This window comes from Erythranthe guttata, chromosome 1 (genome assembly GCF_056151865.1).
Source record: "Erythranthe guttata isolate IM_541 chromosome 1, IM_541, whole genome shotgun sequence".
NCBI classification, from domain to species: Eukaryota; Viridiplantae; Streptophyta; class Magnoliopsida; order Lamiales; family Phrymaceae; genus Erythranthe; species Erythranthe guttata.
Genome location: NC_142533.1, coordinates 8,739,536 through 8,748,194, shown reverse-complemented (window position 1 = coordinate 8,748,194; position 8,659 = coordinate 8,739,536). Strand labels below are relative to the sequence as shown.

The 8,659-nt window shown below is 31.8% G+C and overlaps 2 pseudogenes; both read right to left on the bottom strand.

Annotated features, from left to right (window-relative positions):
* On the bottom strand, positions 1-3,434 carry LOC105966402 (uncharacterized; annotated as a pseudogene).
* Positions 3,435-6,503: 3,069 nt separating this feature from the next.
* LOC148772785 (uncharacterized) lies at positions 6,504-8,263 on the bottom strand (annotated as a pseudogene).
* Between the last annotated feature and the right edge of the window lie 396 nt (positions 8,264-8,659).

Here is an 8,659-nt window from a genome sequence, read left to right as displayed (position 1 = left end):
TCATTGAAGATGCTCCTCACCATGCACTGCATTGACAGCACGACAAAAATGCTTCAAAGCATCTGAAGATGTGATCGTCATCTGCAGGATATCTGTAAGCGAGTATACGAAGTGTATCAGTCATCTTGACATGGGGTGAGAAACCTTGCTTTCTGGAGGCATCCGGCTTTTGCCTAAAGTAATCGTCAAAATGCACGATATCATTCATAATTCGTAAAAATAATTCACGCCTCATGCGATTTCTAGTTCGAAAATCTTGAGGAGGATATAAAGGATGATCTACAAAGTAATCGTTCATAAGTCGCTCATGCGCAGCTCTTCGATCCCTTCTTATGGAATTCCGGCGTGATGATGTTCATCCGTGTTGTGTTTTACACTTTCCCTGTGAACCCAACATGAGTGATTGGTATTCCACGTACTTCTTCGACATCATTGTGTGGCCTTGGTTGTTGTATAAGATAATTAAAATCTGAATAGGATCATCAAGATGTGCATAAGATGATTAGGTAAAAAATTAACGGACGAGATCAATTGAAATCATATCGTATGGTTGTAGTTCAATATTTCAGATATTTTTAGAATTTTTTATGGAGGAGATGTGAATAAAATAATTAGATAATAATTTAATGGACGAGATCAATTGAAATTATATCCAACGATTGTAGTTTAATATTTCATATCTTTTCAGAAACTTTCATTTTTTTGATCAAAATGCGAATTACAAATAATTAAGATTGTTCAAATAAAATTTATTTTTTCACAATCTCGTATATGAATAAAATTTGAGCCATAAACAAATTACTACATAAAATAATCCGAAACATGATTTAGAGACTCAAAATTATAGAGCCCTCCCATTGTGGATTGTTTTTTAGAGACTTTCAAATTTTACCGGGTCTCCAAAACAAAATTTGGAGACCCGGTTTGGAGACACTATTGGAGATACCCTTAGAACTATTACAAACTATTAGAAACGGAAACCTTGTGATCCTTGTTAATGATTTAATATTTAATGCACAAAAGATTCAACAATTAATTAACTTAATTTGACGATAAGCTAGTATTAATACATTTATACTTGACATCATTAAACATCATTTCAATAACATATTTTAATAATTTAAAAATCATTAGATATATGATGAACAAAAAAAACATCATGTATATATATAATAATCATTTGATTGTTTTTCGAAATATATAATATAATTTTATGATATATTGTTGTAATTCCATAAAATAATGTATGTTATATTTTATATGAAAACTATGAATAAGGGCCAAATAAACTAAAAATCATGATATTAATTAATTGGGATCACAACTATATGTTGCATTTTTTCATATTCAAAACTATGTGTTGTATATTGTTTTTTTTCTACGTAAGGTTGTATTTATTGCATTTTTGTTGATTTTTTTTGGATTTTCAATCACTTCGCTCGAAAATTTCGGAAAACAGTGAAATATTGTGAAAATTCTCATTATGTTTGAATTTATTTTAATAGATTATAAATTAATGCAATTTCTAAAATTTTTGAAATTCCGCTAATGTTGAGGCATTTCGAAAGAGAATGAAAATATCTACTACAATTCAAGGACATGAATGCGCATCAAGAAACGTACACAAAAAATTAATAAACATAAATGATTTGAACCAAAAGACAAGTATTTTAAATAAAGCTTTAGATTACGTGCAACATGTAAATATTGATGCAACATTTTGTACCACCTCTCGTCTATCACAGTCCAGTAAGTTTGACAATCTTTAACGGCCCCTTTTATTCCCAATTTCGCCCTATCAATAGCTTCATAAACAATTGCTAATGTGGGCTTCTTATCTTGATCCACCAGTTTTAGAACCTTCACAAGTGGTTCCATGACTAAACAAACTTCACGGGCTTTCTTCCAAAATTTGTTATCCAATATGATACTTGACACCCTTTCAGCTTCGGTCCTTCGTTATGAAGTGTTATTATAACTCTCCCACTCAGCTGTCGTACACATCATCTTCAATTCCATAGAATGTCGAACAAGTCTTTCAATAGCAATAAATACTGTTGCAAATCTTGTAATTCCTGGTCTTAACAACTCTCTTTCTTTTGTGAACGATTTCATAAGATTCACTACTTTATCATTGTTGTTAATAAAACTTGTAATTTTCTTTGCATTTTCTATGCATTTATGAATTTTGGACATCTTACCGATATCTTCCAACATTAAATCGATGCAATGTGGTGCGCAAGGCGACCAAAATATATGCGGCCTTTCCAACATCAACCTTGTCCCAGCAACTTTGTTCGAAGCTTCACTATCTGTAACAACTTGTGCAATATTTTTCTCCCCTATCTCATCGATAACTTTATTGATAAGAGATAAAATAAAACCTGCATTCTTTATTTTACCAGTACAATCCACAGAAGTATGATATATCATTGATCGATCACAATATATCATAAAATTAATGATCGGATGCTTATTTTTAGTACTCCACCCATCACACATGATTGTACAACCATATTCGGGCCATTTTGATTTTAAAGTGGATATATACCCGTCAGTTTCAAGAACTTCATCATCTAGATAAGTACTACCAATTTGACGGCCAGAAGGACCCGTAATTCCAGGTCCAGCCTCAGCAATAGTTTGTATCATCGATTGATAATAGGGACCACTATCAGCAGCGTGAAATGGAATAGCATTAAATAAAAACCAAATTTAAACGGCCTTACCAACTGCTTTGATTTTGTGAGGAGCGAACCACTGTTCGAGACTTTTTTGCTTTGTTGGAAACATTAGAGGATCAACCTCGTGTGAAGACTTTGTGGATCCTTCTCTAACGCTGAAGGTACGGAATATTCCTTGTTTCACCTGATGTTTGACCTCGAGACGAAGTACCACCGGCATGCCCTACAATTAAATAAAACAAATTAATTAACATGTTGTTTGAATATAACAATTGAGTAGGATATAAAAGTTCATATACCGTCATCATATCGTCTACGCTCTTCTTCGTCGAAAGCTTGCTTTCGACTTTCCCTCACCGCATTCCGCAATTGTTTTTTCTCCATTTCGGATAAGTGCTCTCTATTTGCGTATTGGGAACCTTTTTCATCATCATCCCCGCTGCTACTTTCGGAACTAACATCATGAATGTCCCTACTCTCTTCACGAATGGACATTATAGCTGTTTCTTTTCATTTTTTCATCTTTGCCCTAACAGCTTTGGAATCGTGAAGATGTTTTCACAACATTATCGAAATTTCTTTAGGAGCCTTTCTACATGCCTCTACTTCTCCAGACACGTGGGCGATATTTTGTTTCAATCTTGTTATCTCGCCTGTAGTTACTACGTGACAGAATTTACATTTGATTTTTCTTCGATTGTCACCAACCATGTCGCCGAATTCCCAACCGATATCGGGTTTTGGACCCATTCTACATGATTGTAGAAAAAGAGAGTGCAATTAGAGCTCAATACTAATTTTGGTATTGCTTAAAAATACGAATTATAAACTACAAATATTATCAAAATTTATGAATATAACTAATAAATTATAAACTACAAACTTTTAGCAACATACGAATTATAAATTACAAAACTATAAACATATCAAATTGTACCTTATAATAAGAGAAGATTCGTTGGTAGTTGAACACTTCTTTTTCTTATACTATCAATGAACCGAGGTTAAGACAAAATAAAAGAAGAATTGTGATAATTGAACTGAGAAAGAATTTGCAAATGTTTATGTTTACTGAATATGTAATGATATTAAAACTTGCAGCACGCAACATTCTATTTATAGGCGAAAAATGTATGAGCAGTATGTATGTTGCCATACCGTCGCCCATACATTCATTACAGTATGAATAATGAGTTGGCATAAGTTTGACAGAAGTGTTGCATGGGTTTTCTTATATTTTATTATTTAATACTTTTTTTCAATTCATTAATTATATTTTTTAAGAATCATAGTCTTCAATTTTATTTGTTATTTTCTGTAAAAAAAAATATATGCATGATTGCTATTTTCCTTTCCTCAAATACATAAATTATAGTCATGTTTTAGTTATTGTTACTTTCTCCTATTAATAGGAAATTAGAGGGATTAGAGGGATTAGTGGGGTCTCTTTTTTTAATTTAAATTCTTTTTTTAATTTAAAAAATAATTTACACTCTTCTTTTACCAATTATCCGTTCCCAATTTTCTTTTTTCTTCTTTTTTTACATTTTTTCTTCCGTCAAGGGTCTCGTTCTTCCCAATTATTATTTTTCCGTTCCGTCAAGGGTCTCGTTCTTCCCAATTATTATTTTTTCCGTTCCGTCAAGGGTCTCGTTCTTCCCAATAATTTACACTCTTCTTACACTTACGAAAACTACCCTATTTTGTTTACTACATTTAAAAACTATACTAGAAAAACAATTGCACATGTGATCCTCTATATATATATATATATATATATATATATATATATAAAATTTAACTAGGTAAGTGGAGTAATTATAACAACCTCCTGAATTATAAGAAATTAAGTTAATGAGTCATTGCATAAAAAATAAGATATAAAAGATATTTTAAGATTTTCGAAAGTTTCTTAAAGATGACAACAAGTTTCATATGATCTAATTTTACTTTAATGATTCAAATTTTATTTTTCCCCTTTTGAATTTACTAGTTGGTACCACATGCAATGCACGTGATTCTTACTACCTTAGTCAATACTTTACACTATTTAAAATTTAATTGCTTAAAATTGCACATTATTAATTGCTTTATAAATAAATAAAATTATACATGATTAATTTTATATAAAATAAGTTGCTAGTTATTATGCAATATGAATGACCAAATAAAATATTGAAATAAAATTCAATAAAATTCTAAATGTTTACCACTAATATAATCTTTGTAAAGGTTCTTGTCCATGTTAATGGTTAAAGTGATCTTGTTTCTCTTAAACTCTTATGTAGATAATAGAAAATTCCAAGATATGAATAAATTATTAGGCTTAAATTAAATTATCCTTAATTAACTCTAAAAATACATTATTTAGTATATTATGTGTACAATTCCACCAAAATGTACATTAATATACAATGTTTAATATATATTTTAAACAATAAATAAATTTTATTAGAAACTAAAAGAATAGATGAATGAATAATATTAAGTTTAGCAAATTAATTAGGTGATCCTGGTTAATATTTTTTTTCGGACAAATTATTTTTAGTCCATTGTATAGTTATGAAAGTATAATGGAGCTTCATTAAAAAACATTGGGGGTCCACGCAAGGAAAAGAGTACCCCTAAACCAAACTGCATAAAAATGGGAAAGCAACACCCTATTAGGGCATCTCCAATGACGTCTCTAAACTTCACTTGGCTTAATAATATAGAAATTGTGCAACAAAATCCAACACCAACAAGAAATTTAGAGGGGCTCTAAATTTTCATATTTTTGCAAAATAGGCAAACTTGTTCCTAAATATAGGTATTGGTTTGGAGACTCTGATTTAATGGGACCCAACTTCAAACAAAACCAAATTTCTTGAATTTAAATTTTGACTTTAATTTTTTTAAATAAAAATTAAAATTTGAATGATTTGTAAATATGACCGTTGGTTTTCAACGGTAAGAAAAAAATAATGAAAAAACATAAATACCTCTAATTGTTCTTCATCTTCTTCATCACATCTAAATCTTCAGATTGTGATTTTTTTTTTCTTTTCTTTTTTCTCTTCAATACTCGTAGAAATTCGGAATTTGGTTGGATTTATGGCTCAGTAAATGAAGAAATTAGAAGTAAGAGGCTGGGTTTTACTTCAGTTCTTGAAGAAATTAGCAACACAAATTTTTTTTCTTTCTCTCTGTGGCTGGCTGCGTTGTAGGAACTGAGTGAATAAAATTGGGGGAAGAAGAGGCGTGTTAGGTTAGAAGAGAGAAAAGAAAAAAAAAAAAACTTGTGGAGGTGAAAGGCGGTGCACAATAAGTATTTAATTTGTCTTTTTTTTTTTTTGAGTAATTAATTTTTTTTAAGTTTAATAAATTTAATTTTTTAATTTATATTTAGTTTAATGACTTACTCTTTAATTGTTTTTTAACAGCAATGGAAGATCTTGAAGGAAGTTCAAGGGGGCGTAATTTTTCTTCTGAAGAGGATGCATCTTGGTGCCGAGCTTATATAGCGATTAGTGAAAATCCACTTATTGGAAAAAAAAATCAATCAATAACTACAATGTGGAAGCGGATACAAGAAAAAAATTACGAGTTGGTTCCTGATGGAGGTGAAAAGGGAACAGCAAAAAGTTTGAAATCCCACTGGACGAAAATCAATCAAAGTTGTACAAGATTTGCTGAATGTGTTGCTCAAATAACTTTGAGGCCAAGAAGCGGAGCAAGTCCAGTAAGTTTGACAATCTTTAATAACATTTTGTTACGAGTTGGTTCCTGATGGAGGTGAAAAGGGAACAACAAAAAGTTTGAAATCCCACTGGACGAAAATCAATCAAAGCGGAGCAAGATTTGCTGAATGTGTTGCTCAAATAACATTTTGTACCACCTCTCGTCTATCACAGTCCAGTAAGTTTGACAATCTTTAACGGCCCCTTTTATTCCCAATTTCACCATATCCATAGCTTCATAAACAACTGCTAATGTGGGCTTCTTATCTTGATCCACCAGTTTTAGAACCTTCACAAGTGGTTCCATGACTAAACAAACTTCACGGGCTTTCTTCCAAAATTTGTTATCCAATATGATACTTGACACCCTTTCAGCTTCAGTCCTTCGTTTTGAAGTGTTATTATAACTCTCCCACTCAGCTGTCGTACACATCATCTTCAATTCCATAGAATGTCGAACAAGACTTTCAATAGCAATAAATATTGTTGCAAATCTTGTAATTCCTGGTCTTAACAACTCTCTTTCTTTTGTGAACGATTTCATAAGATTCACTACTTTATCATTGTTGTAAATAAAACTTGTAATTTTCTTTGCATTTTCTATGCATTTATGAATTTTGGACATCTTACCGATATCTTCCAACATTAAATCGATGCAATGTGGTGCGCAAGGCGACCAAAATATATGCGGCCTTTCCAACATCAACCTTGTCCCAGCAACTTTGTTCGAAGCTTCACTATCTGTAACAACTTGTACAATATTTTTCTCCCCTATCTCATCGATAACTTTATTGATAAGAGACAAAATAAAATATGCATTCTTTATTTTACCAGTACAATCCACAGAAGTATGATATATCATTGATCGATCACAATATATCATAAAATTAATGATCGGATGCTTATTTTTAGTACTCCACCCATCACACATGATTGTACAACCATATTCGGGCCATTTTGATTTTAAAGTGGATATATACCCGTCAATTTCAAGAACTTCATCATCTAGATAAGTACTACCAATTTGACGGCCAGAAGGACCCGTAATTCCAGGTGCAGCCTCAGCAATAGTTTGTATCATCGATTGATAATAGGGACCACTATCAGCAGCGTGAAATGGAATAGCATTAAATAAAAACCAAATTTAAACGGCCTTACCAACTGCTTTGATTTTGTGAGGAGCGAACCACTGTTTGAGACTTTTTTGCTTTGTTGGAAACATTAGAGGATCAACCTCGTGTGAAGACTTTGTGGATCCTTCTCTAACGCTGAAGATACGGAATATTCCTCGTTTCACCTGATGTTTGACCTCGAGACGAAGTACCACCGGCATGCCCTACAATTAAATAAAACAAATTAATTAACATGTTGTTTAAATATAACAATTGAGTAGGATATAAAAGTTCATATACCGTCATCATATCGTCTACGCTCTTCTTCGTCGAAAGCTTGCTTTCGACTTTCCCTCACCGCATTCCGCAATTGTTTTTTCTCCATTTCGGATAAGTGCTCTCTATTTGCGTATTGGGAACCTTTTTCATCATCATCCCCGCTGCTACTTTCGGAACTAACATCAATGTCCCTACTCTCTTCACGAATGGACATTATAGCTGTTTCTTTTCATTTTTTCATCTTTGCCCTAACAGCTTTGGAATCGTGAAGATGTTTTCACAACATTATCGAAATTTCTTTAGGAGCCTTTCTACATGCCTCTACTTCTCCAGACACGTGGGCGATATTTTGTTTCAATCTTGTTATCTCGCCTGTAGTTACTACGTGACAGAATTTACATTTGATTTTTCTTCGATTGTCACCAACCATGTCGCCGAATTCCCAACCGATATCGGGTTTTGGACCCATTCTACATGATTGTAGAAAAAGAGAGTGCAATTAGAGCTCAATACTAATTTTGGTATTGCTTAAAAATACGAATTATAAACTACAAATATTATCAAAATTTATGAATATAACTAATAAATTATAAACTATAAACTTTTAGCAACATATGAATTATAAATTACAAAACTATAAACATATCAAATTGTACCTTATAATAAGAGAAGATTCGTTGGTAGTTGAATACTTCTTTTTCTTATACTATCAATGAACCGAGGTTAAGACAAAATAAAAGAAGATTTGTTATAATTGAACTGAGAAAGAATTTGCAAATGTTTATGTTTACTGAATATGTAATGATATTAAAACTTGCAGCACGCAACATTCTATTTATAGGCGAAAAATGTATGAGCAGTATGT